This window comes from Mauremys mutica, chromosome 7, assembly GCF_020497125.1.
Source record: "Mauremys mutica isolate MM-2020 ecotype Southern chromosome 7, ASM2049712v1, whole genome shotgun sequence".
Taxonomy (NCBI): Eukaryota; Metazoa; Chordata; order Testudines; family Geoemydidae; genus Mauremys; species Mauremys mutica.
The window spans coordinates 5385128-5401623 of record NC_059078.1 but is presented as its reverse complement, the minus strand read 5'-3'; the positions used below and the strand labels follow the sequence as shown (position 1 = coordinate 5401623).

Genomic DNA, 16496 nt, shown 5'->3' with positions numbered 1-16496 from the left:
TAAACAATGGAATGATATAAGAAAAAATAAGACTTTTCTATGATCCTGTGCCTCAATAAGCAAAGCAGAATGTAATGCAGAATCAGTGTTAGATGCTAGAAATAGGAAAGCTCATTTTATTCAATTAGATCTCCCATCATAAGAGGTAATGGGGGCTCTTTCTTGACATACCAACACACAATCCTGGCAAAATTCCAACAATACCTAAACCTCTTTTTATTGTACATGACGTTTTCATGAAAAACTGTACTAGATCATTGTCGACTCTCACAAAGCCTGGATTTTAAGTACCACATGTATCCTGTAAGTTGGATGATGGCTAAAGATCTTTCCAGCCTAGAATTTCTTTCAACAATTACTGTAACAGCTCATCCTCCCCTAGTGTCTACTGTCAGTTTTACTAATTTATGTCTAATTTTAATCACTTATAATCTATCCCAAAGCATGTAAAAAAAACTGTTTAAAGTAAAACCCACTAGCACAGATAAACTTAAGTACAGAGAAACCCAGTGAAAACTGGTACAAAACCAGGCTGTCAGTATTCAAATGATGCCTCCTTATTGTCAAGTATTCCTAAATCAGCTATACACATTCATTTAATACTAAAACGTGATATAATGAATGTGATATTTTCAGTTTAAATGGTTTGATAGTTTCACACTGAAGACGGAGAAAGTTGTAAATGCTTTTTCATTCTATTGTAACTAAAAACAGCTTGGCTTTTAAAATACTTTTTTTTTTTCTCTCTCTCAGCTAAGCTATTGTAGTTGCAATGTCAGATGCTTGCTATTATGCAGTCACTGGTGTAAAATAAAATTGAACCTTTAGATTGCAAAATCTTTATCTGTCATTTTTCTGCATGTCTGTAGAGTGCCTACTACCACCCTCATCCCTGGAGTGGTGCTCTTTACTACAATACACATAAACAGTAATAAGAGAAACTGCAGTAATGCATCAAAACTAAGTGACAGGTTTTGATCTTATTTACACCAGTGTAAATCCAGTGTCTTCAAAGAAGTTTCTCTGGATTTACACCAATGTAAATGAGAGCAGAATCTGGTGCTAAGTGTCATTTTAATCCACAAATCAACACAAAGTTTAGATTAACTCCTAGTATTGACCACTAAGGCCAGGTCTGCACTTAGAACGCTGCATTGCAGCTGCATCGCTGTAGCACTTTAGTGAAGACACTACTACACCAACATGAGAGCTTCTCCTGTCAGCATAGTTAATCCACCTCAGGGAGAGGCAGTTGTTGCTATGTCGATGGGAGAAGCCCTCCCATAGCGCTGTCTATGCCCGGAGTTAGGTTAGTATAATTGCTTCGCTGCAGATTTTTCACACCCCCGAGCGACGTAGTTATACTGATGTAAGTTTGTAGTGTAGACCTGGCCTAAGATATTACAAGGATAACTTTCTTGTTTATGAGGTAATAGTTACATCTTGGGCTGCAAGCCTCCTTGCCCAGTAGGGACTAAGTAGCTCTCTTCCTCCCTCCAGTGCTGCTGCCTCTGCTGTCATAGCAGTGTTACAGGAAACCACTCAGTGGTGGCTTGGGTGGGAAGGCAGAAAGCATCTTGGTGGGGGTAGGGGGTGAAGGGAAGAAGGTAAACTTACAGCCTACCATGCCTCAACAGAGAAAGGACAGACAGTAGAATCAAGGGAGGGGACACAAGCTGGAGGGGGGAGTACAGAAAAGATGAAGGAAAGGAATTAATCAGTTGGAGGGAGATGTGGAGAGAACCAGGAGGACACTGTAGAGGGAAGTCCGTGGATGTGAACAAAGAGACAGGTTTGAAGGAAATACTTCCCAAATGTATGAATTCCCCACACCTACAAGACAAAATTAATGTATTCCTCCACTCCTATTATCCCTCTGTCTACATCTTCTTTATCTGTCTTTCACCAGATGAGCAAAAGTCTTGTCACCACAAAAAGTATAATATATTTTAGTTTCAAACAACTGCGTAAACAGACTTAGGAAGGAGATGCTGGGATTTTTCTGTTGTAAACACAAACGTACTTCTGTTACCCTGAAGTTTCCCTTTCTGACACGGAGGGAAAGGGTGCAATGATTCACAGAGTTTTCTTAATTATTTTGCCCATTATTAAAACACTTTTCTTTTTGGCTGTTTCATGTTCATAGTCATATGTTCTTTGGTGTTTGGTTGGCTGCTTGGTTTTTGGGGTATTCCTAATTGTTTCAGGATTCTGCCTAAGTTAGAGGGAAGGAAGCTGAAGTTGTATATTTGTTGCTGTCCAACAGCTTAAAAATTCCAAGTACAAGAGCCAATCAGAGTAAAGAGACTAGCACATTCCAAGAGAAAAAAAAATTACAGTGATCCCTCCAATCTAACTGACTAATGACCGTCAGTCAGAATATAGGGATTCACATAAAGTATTCAGTGGTTATTGAGGAAAAAAAACATATAGGGATTACAGTAGTGCCAACCCCAAGTGTTCAAAAACCATGAGTCACGCCATCAAAGTGACAGATTGATGATAGAGATTGGCTTAAATATCATGAATTATTTTTAAAAGTTATATATTTTGCATTTAAAGTGCAGTCATGTTTTCAAGCTTTCCTCTGCAACAATGAGGGCTAGAAACTTACTTCTTTTTAAAGTAAAATGATATTCTCATGTATATACCTGGCCCTAGAAGCTAGGCTTATAAGAAACACACCAAATATCGTGAGACTCATGATAAAATCATAAGAACTGCCAACACTATGATTATGCAAACCAGAACTAGCGAGCAGGGAATTGCATAACTGGGAGGGGGAAAAACATACCGTTTTACAACATAATAGCAGCATTCCAATAGTTTGGTTGAGGCAATTCCATTTCAGTAAAACACGTGTTGTAGATGAAGAAAACTAAAATATTACTATGATGCTCCTCCATTAATCCAGCTGTTTTAGAGGTTTTGTTTTTTGGTACCACTTTAGAATCTATGATCAAGAACTCCCTAGTTATGTCCGCTCTAACAAAACAAAACACAACACAAAACAAAAACCAAACACCCCTAGTCAAACTTATGTACATGACATTTTATGAACACAAATATGCCATGTTAAAAATCTGAATGAAAAGTTTCCTCATTAAATTAATGTTTAGTTGCTAAATTTTAAACCCCTGAAGACAGCAGTGTCATTGCAGAAATGCTTAACCTTAACACTAATGACACTGATGAACCTTAACACTGATGCAGGGGACTGGAATAGATGACCTCTGAAGGTCCCTTCCAGTCTGATTCTAGAACATTTGTGAGATTAGACATGAAATTAGTACCACAAATCTGTTTTTAAAAAGCTCAGTATTTGTATTTTATGAAATATATTCAAAAGGGCCCTAGTTTAGCAAAGTTCTTAAATACGTGAGTCGTCCCCCTGAAGTTAATAGGTCTACTCATGTGCTTAACAATAGACACATGCTTAAGTACTTTGCTGAATCACAGCAAAAAGGCCAAAAACACGATAAAACATTTAATAGCTAACTTCTAAATGCTACTCTCATCTAGTGAAGCAATTTAATATGGCATTTAAAATTCTGTTATTGATCAAATACCTACTGGCTACTCAGGAAAAGTATTAGAAGAAGAGTTCTAGTTAATCTCTCTCCTCAAAATAATAATAATTTGCAATTTAACTTCATTTAATTATATGTCAATTATTCTTGGCAAATGGTATATTCAAACAATACTTCCAATCTGTATAAGTACCTGCTAATACCTTGTGCAGCTACTGCAATTATTTCCTAACATCAGAATCACTGCTATTAGTCTCAGATGAGGAAAATAGTTCACTAGTTTCTTCATTCTTCTTCTGTTCATGGTCAAACACACTGGTAATGAAGCATTATAAAAACACTGCAAACGTCTTTACAGCTTTATCATCGTTGTAGCAGATATACCAGTTCAATGTTACTCAGTATACTTCCTATTGACTGTTACTCCCACCAAGAAATGAACACATGCCAAAGGCTGATACATTCACAGATAAAGTGGAATTAAATGGGATTAAGAAACTCACTGTTCACACGGTTAGCTATTTATGAACCAAATGATCTAACTGTAGTCTTTTGAAATCAATTATTTCTATCCCCTGCTCATGTGCAACCACTATAATAGCTGTTCACAGAGAAATATACTCACACAGTTCTTCCCCACAAGGCACTGCATGAAGCCTCTTACGTTTCTCAAGCAGAAATGACAGCTTTACAATTGGACTGGATATAAAAGAGTGCAGTGATACCTAAACAAAGAGGAGGGCAGGTATTCTTAACAAGACACAGAACTTAGAGGATTAGGTGTCAAAAAATAAGATGCTTAGGGATACACAATCGTTCTTGATGTTGCTTTGATGGTCTTCCCCCCCCACCCCCCACGGACAGCTAGAATTCAATTGTTGCATTTTGCCCCCTTCCCTGATCTTGTAAAAATTTCTGAAGCATGGGCAGTTATGCTACTACTCAACTGGAATCAAGGAGGCAAAAAGGGAATCAGTCTCCTCAGTCACTGCTCTCCTCCCCATAATTCACCCTTCTATTTTACCCTGAAATGACGGACAACTCCATCAGCATTTCCCCACCATTAAAAAGAAAACAAGTGGAGCAGAAAGACAAGATAAAGAAGACAATACATAAATGAGGCCGAGGAATTGTAATAGAAGATGTATTAGGCCAACAATCCTAAGGCATGTAGGTGTTAGGAGAGTTCCAGGCCCTGGATGAATATAAATAGACAAAGCACATTTTTCTTAAAATCTAGCCCATGATCATCTCTACCTCCAACACAAACACACACATCCATAAACATAATTTGTTCATCCCCTTTTAAATTTTTCAGTGTATTTTTGAGAATCCATAAATAAAATCATTTTCCTACCAGAAATATTTGATATCAAATAACAGCAGAATAGCAGGATAAAACCAAGTGACAGAGCCAACATAGTGTCAATCCCTCTGGTCCTCCATCCAGCACAGATGGATGTCCAAAAAGAAGGTAGCATAGCCATAGAACTGCTACAATCAGCTGAAGCTTGTTTGGCATAATTTCCAAATGGAGCAAATGAAAGCAGCTCTGTTGCAACCCTAGGAGCAGCTTGATGTGTCAAGGTGTAGATGTGACTTACAGCCCCCTGTATATCCCCAATCTCCCAGAACTGTGCTAGCCACAAAACAAACAGTCCTAAGGATCTGGAGCAAAGTTTATTGTAAAAAAAAATGGAAAGGCAAGTGTATAAATAATTAAAAATGGAAATATGGGGTAAAATAATTTTCAAAAGAAAACACGGAAGTCCATGATTAAATATAAAAAACAGAAAAATGTAAAAGGCAAGAGATACAGTACAGACCCATTTACGCGCAAATCAACTTAAAGCGCGGTAGCGCCATGCCTCCCAGTGCTACCTATTTAACATGCGAGACTCGTTAATACGCGGTACAGGAACTTGCTATGTAGCGCTACAGATTTGCTCACTAACTCACTCATCGAAATCGACAGGAAGTGCGGAGCGGAAACGTTGTACGTCTTTACTGATATTGGTAAAGACGTATCACCCACGCTTAGTCATTGTCACGCTAGAGAGATATATAACTACTATATATACACACTACATTAGAAAATTTTAATCGTAGGCCTAATATAATGGCAGAAGACAAGCATCAGCGTTCCTACACTGTAGAAGAAAAGCTAGCTGCAATAGATCAAGTAAATAGCGGAGAAACCCAGGCCAAAGTTTCAAAAGATATTGGGATTGCCGAATCTACTCTCCGAGGATGGCTAAAAAACTAATCTAAACTGAATGGCTTTGTAAAAAAAATTGATTCTGCTGCGGGGCTTAAGCAAAAATGTGTGCGCTATTCAGCAAAACCCACCACAGACAAAGCCATATGCACATGATTTGCTCAGGAAAGGCTGAAAGGAATGCTGCTAAAGTGGGCCAAGTGACAACATTTGGAAATTTAACAAGGGGTTTATAAGTCGTTTTTAAAAGAGTCATGGCGTAGCGCAGGTATCGATTTCTCGAGAAAGCCGATCAGCCAATGAATTGGCCGTGAATGCGTTTCCCGCCGAGTTAAAATCTATTTTACAAAATGAAGACTACCACGAAGAACAATTTTATAATTGTAATGAAACAGCTTTATTTGCAAAACTGCGAAAAAGTCTTTAGCCTTTAATTACGAGACACAGAAAACAGCTGGATTTAAAAAGATAAAAGATTGTGTGACTCTTCTTTTTTGTAATAATAAGACAGGCAGCCATAAGCTTGCCCCTCTTCTCGTTGGCTGCTTTCATGACCCTCGCTGCTTTAATCACCTCAATAGAGCCAAACAGCCAGTAATATACGCTAACAGCCAAAATGCTTGGATGACGAGACACATTGTCGACGACTGGTTCCACAACAGCCTTGTTCCAGCTGTTCATAAGCATCTGCGGTCGAGGAAACTCTAAGCCAAAGCAATTTTGCTACTTGACAATTGTCCAGTCCATCCTCCAGTCGAATCACTGGTATTGAGCGATGGAAAAATTTGAGTGCTATACCTACCACTCAACACAACATTCAAAATTCAACTTTAAGACCAGGCCATTATTCAGAATTTTAAAAACAATTATCAACAGGAGCTGATTTCGGCGATCGTGTCATACACGTCTTCAGGCATTTCCGAATTCCTGAAACAGTTAAACATGAAGGAAATTATTTTTTTAGGTAAAAAAGCTTGGGATAGAGTAAAACAAAAGTCCATTGAAAACTGCTGGATGAAGGCTCTCAGTGATGCCTTTTCTGTCAAAGATGGCTCAGACTCGGAAAACTCCAGCAGTGGCACTGATTCAGAGCCAGACTTTGAAGGATTTTTGGAAGACAACGGCCTACAAACACGCATGCAGACAAAAGAGGATGAAGGGAAACTTCTCTTTCAAATGATAAAAGTTTTTAGTTTGGATATGTCGCCGGAAATCATTACCGAGTGTCTGGAGATGGATGAAGATTGCCCGACTTCAGAATTTCTGTCCGAGGAAGAAAGATTAACGGGCTGCGAGGCTACATCGGACCGCCAAAGTGATGGCAAGAATTCTAATAACACAGGCCTAAATGACAATGACAACAACGACAAGGATGTCATTGAAAAGATCAAAATTTCACCCCACAGAAGTCCTTAGTGCTGTAGAAACTGTTGTAAGATCTATGGAGAAGCAAAATGCGGAAAATATCGAAATCATTCATCTGCGGCGCATAACAGACTTCATATGAAAGAAAAAAAATGCGAGCCAGAAAGAAAAAACGCCATTATTTTCTGCTCTAAGTGAATCATAGATACTTTCTTCAGCATGACCCTCTTAATCCACGGTCCGTTAACATGCAGTCGTGACAGCTTGATTCCCGACATCCGCACATAAACGGGTCTGTACTGTAATAACTTTAAAAACAATACAGGCAAAGGTTAAATATAAATGTAAAGATAAAAGCCATATATACTCATTTTACAGATAGAAAACCAGAAGCACAAAGATGACATGATTTGCAGCAGGCCAATGGCAGTGCCAGAACACTGCCTCCCACACAAAATTTAAAAAGAGACAAGGAAAAGGTTAAAATACAAAACAAGGAACACTAGCCTAGGATTAACAATAAAAACAGAGGCAGTGGAAATTAGGTATGTGGTACAGCAACAAAAAAATAGGAATTTATAATAGGTATTTTTCTCATAAAGAAAAAAGCTAAACCTAGTGATGTGTGCAAACATCACTCTGATCACTTTGCTTGTATATGTTTTCCCTTTTTCCATTCCCTTTGGCCCTTATCCTGCAAGCTGCTTCACAAAGGCAGATCTCTGTACCCATACAAAATGGTAGGAGGGCTGCACAGTGATTCACATGCAGAGAGGAGTTCACAGGACTGAGATGTTCACCTTTTTATTTATTTTTAGACCGTAAGCTCTTTGGGCCAGAAACTGTTTCTATTTATATATTTGTACAACACCTAGCACAAAGGAGCTTCGATCCTGATTGGGGCCTTTGGATGTTACTGCAATATAAATATTAACCAATAATAATAAAACAAAACTTTGTTTCCTCAGCTCTGTCAATGCACGCAGACACTTGCCCTACATGCCTGCAGCTAATTAATATGTGATACCAAATCTTGAAGAGGCAGGGCAATCTGGCCAGTAAGTTTCACAAGAGTAGAAATGAGACAGTGTGTACATGCCTGCTCAACACAGGGCATCCTTCTAATGGGGTTTACCATCCAGTTGCAGTCTAATGCCACTAAACGCTTTGGAGAGAGAACCTGAGAAGCACCTATCACAGATTTATTAGAAGTTGTAAATATAAGAACAGTTACACATGTATAATTCTTTGTCTAAGAAGATTTTAAAAGTTCATCAGGGATGCTACCAACATGTCAAATTCAAAACCAGACCAATCTTAACATTGTTATAATCTAGATGGAAAAAAGTCTCGATTTTATGGGGTCCATTCTCCCAACAATGTTCTGCATTTACATGCAAAAGTAATCAAAACTATATCATACTCCTATCACTTAAAAAATTCAGCAGTTTTCTAGACAAGATAATAAAATTGTCATTATGGTAAAAAGGAATTTTCCTATAGCAAAACTATGAACATTCCTGCTGACATCACTGATGATGCTGGCTGATGCACAGGGAAGAAGTGGTAAGGCACTAGAAACAAGAGAAAATGTTTATGAAGTGTAAAAGGTAACCAAGAGTAAAAGAAGAAATGTAATTTGAAAGCTTCAAAAGTTATTTGCAAGGCATAATCAGAAAAAGTGTATATAAAATGAAGCTGATGCCTCTTTTTTAATTTTGTAAAATTCTTTATGAATAGTATAGGGAAGAGTTCTCTCTCAACATATATTTATAAAACACAAACCTCCAATATAACATAATTGTATAGGCTATTGTGTATGATGAGGACTTTAAAAGCAGTGAACTACTGTTACAGCTAGAATATGTATATACGTTTTCATTGTCAAATTTTCAATTGTTTATAAATAAACATTAAGTTAATTATTCAAATCTTGATCTTTAGGTCCAGTGGTTACAGAAAACCACTGTCTAACAAAATCTTTACAAATTCTTTGTTATGAAGAAAAATGTCTGGAAGGCTGCTTCACTTGGCCATCAGAACTGATCTCAAACTTTCAGACAGTTCTTCTCTGCTTTCTCATCCTAAAACAATGATAGCACTGCAGATCATGAGTCCCCCAGCACATTTAAGTAGTACAAATATTACCTAAGGAGTAAGCCTTCTCTAAATATACTGAGTAACAACATGTTTTCCTACTTCTGTAGACACCTGAAAAGACTCCTGCACACTTTGAAATCTATTACTCCATTTCAGTCTTTGACTCTGCCATGGTCTGACTATTAACCATAATAGTCAGACTTGAAGCTCAACAACAGATACAGGAGGTTACACTAATTAGAGCTGCTTTTTATTATCACTTCCCAAGCAATGAATGATATTCATATTGTGCTAAGAGCACTGTGTGTATTGCCACTATATCAGAAATCTATACAGACAATTTTGAGTGTGTGTCTACTTGTAACCACTGTGTTCTTTTGGTAGGCTGTTAGTGAAGAAATCAGTGAGTTCCTTACACAACTGTGGTCTAAGAGATTCCATGGTATATCCAGCAGCATTTTTCTTACAATGTGCAAGTCTGGGTTCTGCAAATGTAGTTTGATTCTACAAAACATGTCCACCACTCTTCATATTTTTGCCATAATTATGACATTAACAAGACTCCATTACATATTTCAAAATGTACAATCCTTACAAACACGGATAATTTCTCCATTATGGGGATGCCAACTAAGTCTGATTTTTTTAAAACCTGCTACTGTTACAAGCAACATCTAAGGCCCTGATCCTGCAATCCCTTATGTATTTGTTTAACTTCCCTGTATCCCAATGGAACTTCTCATCATAGTAAGGTTAAATGCACACATTAGTGTTTACAGGATCAGGGACCAAGATTTCTACAACTTCAACATTTAAAAAGTATTTTCTCTATTTTTTCCATTTGACAGTATTTTGTGTACAGTCACTTTCACCTGTTTGTGTGAGTCTTTCACACAGCAACAGGGAAGATTTAAAAAAAAAAAAAAAAAGGAAAATTAATTGGAAGACCAAAATTAAATAAATAAATTGGATGGGGGGGGGGTTCAGGGTCAAATATATTGCCTGTAACTACTTTTAACTAATTAAGAAAATATATTTAGATTTCAAGTTGATTGCATCACCTTAAATAATTCTCATGAAGCAAGAGCACAGATTTATTTCATGTTATTTGTATTGTTCAGCATTAGCCTAATTTTACATATTGTCATAACCTATAGGCAGGACTTAGAGATGAAAAAAATCATTAAATAAACATAACTGCCAAAGCAATGTAAGAGTGGAACAGAAATGAAAATATTTACAATAAACCACAAAATCACAGATGCATACTTGTGTTGATTCTTAATATAGTTTTGTTTTACTTTCAGCTCTTACAGGTCAGCCTTTATTCATTCAAGTGTTAAAAATCAAATTTCTGTCCATTCTTTGTTTTTTAAATCCGTTCAATTATTTCTCTGTCTATCCAACATTTAGTTAAAACAAAACATAATCTTTAAGGACAAAAAGATCTTTCAGACATCTGGTTCTCAGCCTCTTCCACATCACATTTTAAAGAAACACAAATGTTTGTTTATACCCATACTCTACTAAAACATTTGTATAACAAAAATGCTCTTAAGTCTTCTGTAAGCCCTTAATACAGGAAAAATATGACACACTGGGCTTAATTTTCAAAGTGTGTGTCCAAACGGGACCTAACTAGTATGTACAATTAACATGATGGCATGTACATATAACCAATTAGCTACAGAACTAGCCATTTGCTATCATGGTCATTGAATTTGCAAATTAGATCCTCGCACGCTCATGCACTTTTGCAACTAAGATCCTTTACGGCAGGCTTCTTTTCTGCTAGTTTGTACAGTAATTTTTTCTGTTTTGTTTATCTTCACCCGTAAATTACAGCTTTCAAAGTAGATTCTCTTTTATTCAACTTTTTGGTTTCTTATTGGACTACACTTTTACAGCCAAATTCTGGTCTCAGAAGTGCATGTAAAAAGCCACTCATCAAAGTCGATAAGAGATGTGGACACGTATCTTGTGGCAGAAACTGATCTTTATATTGAATGAGCTGCTGCAGCTCACTCACACTATTCTCTCATATCCGTAACAGCCAGCTTGCTGCTATGGGATATACATTGTTAGTGGCCTGCCATGTCTATCCTATGTGTAGCCAGATAGTCCGGCTATGGGATATTCTGCTGGTAGTCTCTCTCAATCTCTCCTATTGAAGCCACTCTACTTCGTATTAAATAATTAAATAGGTACTGGGCCAGAGAGAGATGGGAATGACTCTACAGACCAATGGTCAGGGCACTCAACTGAGAGGTGGGAAACTCCTGGTAAAATCCCTTCTACCCAACTAGTAGAGGGGAGAATTGAACTGGGCCTCTCTCATATCACAGGTGAGTACCATAACTAGACTAAAGGTTAAAAAGGGATGTCCTTCTCTTTCCAGCCCACTTTCTGCTGAGTTAGGTGTGCTTAAAGCATGTGAGATAGGCAGGGAAACACCTGATGTAAGGATCATCTGGGGCTTTGGTGTGAGATAGAGGTCGGGGCACCTACCTGATGCAGCGGAATGCATGGCTAGAAACAGAAAGTTAGGCTCCTAAGTGACTTTCACAGCAGAAATATAGTTGTTTAGTGAGTTTAGGTGCCTATGGGGTTAGACAGCAGCTGAACAAGGTTTTCTGGGTTTTAGATGCACAAGTCCCTTTGTGGAATTGGGCCTTACACACATAAGTAGTTCCATTCACTACTCACATGTGCAAAGTTCAGTATATGCACAAATGCTTGCAGGGTTGGGGCTTAAGTGAGCAAATGTGGTGAAAGAAAATCTGCGGGTCGCATTCACTCCAAAGTCCAGAAACTGGAGTGAGGGACTAAGATGTGGTGGCAAAAAAAAAGACACAACCTACATGAGGACAGGAATACAAGTACTTAGTTAGAGGCAAGCATCACCCAAAAGCAATGACAACACTGGTGAGCAAGTATGTAGATCAGCACCTCTGCTAAAAAATTCCAGCTGGTATAATTCCAGTGAAGCCCCACCAAGTATTAAACCGCTATTCCCCTTCACCCAAATGGAAACCTCACACATGATAACCCAGAACCACCACCTGTTCTCATTTGGGATTTATTTTCCTTCAGATCCAAGGAATCTAGCTGCCGCAGTATAAATAACTGATGTAATTTACACCTCCCTTCACAAGCATAATTGAACTGGCCTGATATCCTCTGAGAGAAGCCAAATTACCTTCTCTTGGTCCGTCAATATACAATGCTTTTTAAATACTTGGTTAATTCATTTGCTATTAACATAGGTATATGAGTGGTATTTTAGCAGGCATTTAAATAGATTCTACCTTTGGTCCATTCCTCAGAGAAAAGTCATGGCTTGAGGAGTTTCTATGTATTTTAATTTTATGCTGCTGTCAATCACCACAGTATCTGAGCATTTTCACTGCAATAGTGGAGAGCCTTACAATAAGGTATTTCCATACAGAGAGTAAAGCAGCAAAACATGAACTCTGTGTGTGTGATCCTAGGATGCTGCCACGACTCTCACTTTATTTAGGCTGAAGCCTGAATGCTGAAACAATCTGAGAAGTCAAGATACTGCAGCATGACATGCCCTGTCATGTTTTAGGAGAATTGTAAAGTGTCTCTTCATAACTATTACCAAAAAATTTACAATTATTTCATTAATAATAATTATATCTAGGTATTATATAGTGCTTTTCCAGTGCAGACCTCAAGGTGCTTTACTTCTATTTAAAAATATCTTAAGCCAATAAAAAAATTGCAAAATAAAACCGTTTTAAATTAAAAACATGTTTATTAACACAGATTCAATATATTCTTCTTAATGTTCTGAAGACTATGGCCTTTATTCCATCCTCCTCCCACATCATCTAGATTTCCCTTGCTATGCTGAAAGATTTGTTTTAATTGTCTGGGTTTCCTTTTACTGCTGTGAGATTTTTTTTAAAAAAATATCTTTTATTAAATGTTTAAAAGCTGACTCAGAAGTTACGCCATAGCTCTGATTCAGCTTTCTTAAACAGATACTGAGTCAAAGAATCTGGCCACATGATGAATGAAGCACTATTCAGAGCCACAAGCAGCAGCTGCTTTCCGAAGGGGAAACGACTTTTACCTGCATATCTTTTCACAAAATTCCCTCAGCAGTATCAACACTTATTTATTTAGATATTTTAAATGTGATAATCATAACTCCTAGTATATGTACTATATTTTAAATTATCAATGGACAAAAACATTTACAAACTGGCTCAGTGCCACCAAAGGATTCTTCCCGTGTCTTGAAGGCCACCAAACTCATGAACTGAGAGATTCAGGGAGGAGAAGTAAATTGCAGAACTGTGGACCCTACACTGAAAACACATATCAATAGTTCCCCTTCCCGTAAATCAGTGGGCTTACTGGTTAGAGCACCATGACTGATCACAACTGCCACAGACTTGCAAAAGAAAGAGATTATCTCAAAGATCACTGGGGCATAAACCAGTTAGGATTTTACAGGCCACACCAAACACTTTAAACTTTACCCACAATCCAACTGACAGACAGTGCAGATCATGGAATACATATGCAATGTGCTATTAAGGAAAAACTCACTTAATAATGGTCAGGCAGTTACATTCTATACTGGCAGTAATATCCAGATAGTTTGAAGGCCTAGCCCCATGTAGTCCGCAATGCAGTAATCTCACTTTGAGAGGAAAATGGAGACCACAGTCTCAAAGGTCTCAACTGTCTTGCAAGCACAATCAGACGCAAGATACGGCAAGTGTGTCATTTCTACCTGTTGGTTCTCTCACTTTTTAAGCATTATCTCTATTTTAACCAGGTTGATCTCCATCATCTAGTCCTCATCCATACCCTAATCTCAGTTAGTCCCTTATTTGACATGTGTGAAATGAATGTTTTCAACAGCTAGGATAAAAAGGCAACTCATCACATTACAAGCCCAACTGTGCAATTTCTGAGTACCCAAACTTCCACTGTCTTAGAGGTTCAACTTTGGTTTCACAAGTATAAATAAATGACCAACCATCCTAAATTTATACAGTAATTAATCTCAAAACTCTGTAAAGTAAATATTAAAGAGGATCCCACATATTATATCTGGTAAGATGTGATAGTGTTCCTGGGAAAAGATCTGAGAGAAGAAATTACCAAAAATGCCATCACTGAATAACAAAGGAACAAGATCCTAAATGAAGGAAAAGTTACTTATAAATAAAATACTATTATTCTCATAAAGTGAGAAAAATAAATCCACGTCCCCTCTGAATTCTTGTGACGTATGGCTTCTGATGGCATAAACAATGAATGAATGTTGGGTAAGTGATGTAGCCAATCTATCACGGCACCATTAGCCAGAGACATCAAGTACATCAACCCACCATTATGATGATAAAGGGAGCAGTCCAAGCAAAAGAGAGCTGTTTGTTCTTGAGCTCCATAGAGGCAGGACAGGGAGTTCAAGAAGAACCAAGGGTAAAGATATGAGTTAAACTGTTGTCACAGGCAGTTTATCCTATTGTAACAAAGAAGGATCTTTCAGTTCATATGGTTGTTGTGAAGGGCATGCAAGAGCTGAATGAGCCATCATTAGAGAAGGACCGGTGGCAATATCACATATTTAGCAAAACTGCAGGTAATATCTGAGGATACAACGTACAGCTTCCAGGATTTTAACTAAACCAAAATGCTACTACCAAAATTTTCAAATGTAATGATATATTTGCTTCTGCCAGAAACAAAGATGAAGACCAATTAACTATGTATGACACTGTAGCCCAGAACTCTGTAGGATTTGCATCATTATCTGATAATGGACATTTTTAAAGCATGATATTAAGTACATTTTTTAAATCAATCATGGTAACACAGATAATATGCTAAAAATCTGACTACCGCGTGGTTAATAAAGGATTGGATTATTATTTTATAGTAGTGCCAAGTTTTGTACTCTCTCCCTCACTTTTATGCCCCTATTCTGTAAAAATATCCCGGCATGATGCCCTGCACTAATGCTGGAGTCCCTGCAAGCAAACCTATCTGCATCCATACTGCATCCATCCATGTCTAATAAATGGTACACTGCTAAGTATGTAAAGCCACAGAGATTGTTACCCAAGTTAAGGAATATTGTGGTATAAAAGATCTTATTCTACTTAGTAAAAATGCTCCATAGCAGATTGCTGTCCAGTACTATAAATTGTGGTCTTTAAGACATGAAAATTCCAACAAACAGAGCTTTTTGTTCCACTGGTATCTGTGTACAGCTATAATACTAATATACTATTGAAAAGGGCAGGAAAGAATCAAGTGCTAGTGTCTAATTTTGTAGAGGTTTCTTTTGTGTGTTTTATTTATGGCCATAATTATGCTGTTAGAGTTGCTTTACCTGTTTTGCAGGATTTCTTAAGTATTTGTTTTAATAAATTTGTTAGCTTTATCTTTGGTATTCTTGAAGTGTTTTTCCCTTGAAGCATTTACAATGATCACACCTGTGGGACCTGCTTTTCTTTTTCTCATTCCATGATCATATAAAATCATGTGTTATGTATATCAATTAATGATAAAAATTTTCAATAATAATACACAAAAAGCACATGTGTTCAAAATATTTTTGTTCTTTATTTCAAAAGAAGCTGGATGAGTGGACTTGTAGGCTCTAAAGCAGGGGTCGGCAACCTCTGGCACGCGGCTCACCAGGGTAAGCACCCTGGCAGGCCGGGCCAGTTTGTTTAGCTGCCGTGTCGGCAGGTTTGGCAGACCGCGGCTCATACTGGCCGCGGTTCACTGTCCCAGGCCAATGGGGGTGGCGGGAAGCCGCAGCCAGCATAGCCCGCGCCGCTTCCTGCCACCTCCATTGGCCTGGGACAGCGAACCATGGCCAGTGGGAGCCGCAGTCCGCCGAACCTGCCGACACGGCAGGTAAACAAACTGGCCCGGCTTGCCAGGGTAACCGCGTGCCAGAGGTTGCCAACCCCTGCTCTAAACTTTTACACTGTTTTGGTTTTGAGTGCAGGTTTTTTGTACATAATTCTACATTTGCAAGTTCAACTTTCATGATAAAGAGATTGCACTACAGTACTTGTAATGTGGGAATTGAAAAATACTAATTTTTTTTTACAGTGCAAATATTTGTAATAAAAAATAAGTATAAAGAGAGCACTTTTTGTATTCTGTGTTGTAATTGAAATCAATATATTTCAAAATGCAGAAAAATCCAAAAATATTTAAATAAATGGTATTCTATGATTGTTTAACAGTGCGATTAATTTCACGATTAATTCTAATTT

At 37.7% G+C, this 16496-nt stretch overlaps 1 protein-coding gene across 1 annotated transcript in view; it reads right to left on the bottom strand.

Annotated features, from left to right (window-relative positions):
* Positions 1-4266, bottom strand: part of ATXN7 (ataxin 7) — a 115720-nt gene extending 111454 nt beyond the window's left edge. Inside the window, exon 1 of the mRNA XM_045024956.1 lies at positions 4156-4266. The gene's annotated coding sequence lies outside the window, so the exon portion shown is untranslated. The remainder of the gene's footprint in view (positions 1-4155) is intronic.
* Positions 4267-16496: the final 12230 nt, after the last annotated feature.